This window comes from Apium graveolens, chromosome 10 (genome assembly GCF_009905375.1).
Source record: "Apium graveolens cultivar Ventura chromosome 10, ASM990537v1, whole genome shotgun sequence".
In the NCBI taxonomy this organism is placed as follows: Eukaryota; Viridiplantae; Streptophyta; class Magnoliopsida; order Apiales; family Apiaceae; genus Apium; species Apium graveolens.
In genome coordinates, this window is record NC_133656.1 from 167,476,513 (window position 1) to 167,478,357 (window position 1,845).

Genomic DNA, 1,845 nt, shown 5'->3' on the forward strand with positions numbered 1-1,845 from the left:
GAAGGCTATATTGTCTTAGTAAAGGTATTCTCTTCAATCAAGAAGGATTTTGGATTCACCAAGGTGGCCAAAACAGAGATACTTAATAAAATTCAACAAATAAGACAAAGATGGAGAGATCCAAGTGCACTACCAAGAATCTTAACTATCCCTTACACTGGAAGCAGAGTTCACTTGAAGCCTTACTGGTTGATGGAGTTCAAGGATGAAAGGAACACCAAAAGATTTTTCAGACTAGAAGATCAGCTAAAAGTATCAAGTAATGAAACTCTAAATGAAATGTAAGAGTTGCTAGATCTGTCTAATGACGATGAAGTTGAGTTCTACAGACAACTCTGACTTCAGGTAGAAGAGAACAATGTGAAGCTTGGAAAGAAGTATAGACAATCAAGGAAAAAGGATTAATCTGCTCAGACTAAAGGAGCACCTTGAACAAAGCTTGTAAGACCTATATGAAATTTCTTGTGTCAACTTTCAATAAAAAATTGCTGCACTTATTATTTAATCTGCTATTGAATGAATATTTTGTAAGAGGTGTTTTGTTATCATCAAGTCCCTCTAAATTTATGCCTATAATTCCAGTAGACATAAATTGGGGGAGATTGTTAGGAATATGTTGTAGACTTGATGATAATTTTCCAAAATACCTTAGTATATTTAATAAAGTAATTTTGTAGCTTTCAACGGATAATCTTCCTTGTCATCCATTGAAAGAGTAGCTTATATTTTAAATAAGTTTGTGTAGCACATTCTCGTGTACTGAAATGTCTTAAAAAATTAGAAGTTGTAGGATATTCTATGTCATGTTGACTTCTAGTATGATATGCAAAATAGGCTGGCTAATTGTAAATATTAGATGCATTGTAATTTTACATAAGTGAAATAGAGTCAACTGCTATGGAAATACTGTCAACGGATGATCCTACAAGGCTTCGACGGATGACCTAAGTTGCAATCAACGGATGATCCAAAAAGAGTCTCGACGGATGATCAAGTAGTGTTTCAACGGATATCAACATAGTCTTAACAAATATCAAATTCAAATTAGAGTTGATAGTGACTTGACAGTCACATGGGTTGATTGTTGTTAGGACGTTAACACGCGCTAATAATACACGCAAGTATATGCGTTCACAAGTAATATAGAGACTCTTTTAAGTTAACTTCAATTTATGCACTTATGTAATAATGGTATGGTTATTATTCAATGCTAAGATGATAACAAGTTGAGATTGTTTATAATTACGAGAATATACTAACTAATACTAACTAAGGGAATTAAGGTTGATTTACTTATATAACACAAACACGGGATTCTAACTTCATTACTTACTACATTCAATAGCCTTTTTGTTCTTAATCTTAGCATGCAATGGTGATGACACTAATCAGATAACACGAAACTAGTAAACGCCAACTTTCGTTGTACAAATACCCTACTACCAGACATCCACAAAATAGATAGAAGCTGAATAGACACCAATTATATTGAGACCCTATATATCTATATAATTTGATAATATAACGGTTTAATGTAAAGTTATATATCATGATTACATAGGGCAAGCAGGATGGTTAAAATTACCTACAAATCATGCGTAACAAATACATGAACCTATGCTAGCATGGTAAGATCTAAACCCCTTATATTCACTTTCGCTTCAATAGAGATTAACACGCTATCTTACAAGTTCGCTAACCTTCTAGAAAAAATTCTGATTTTTATTTTCTTGGCTGATTTCTTGTGGCGATCAATGAACTTCCATCCGTGACACATTCCTAGCACCAATTTAGCACCAAAACAATGCTAAATCTCCCGATTCCTCCAACTATACCTGAAATACA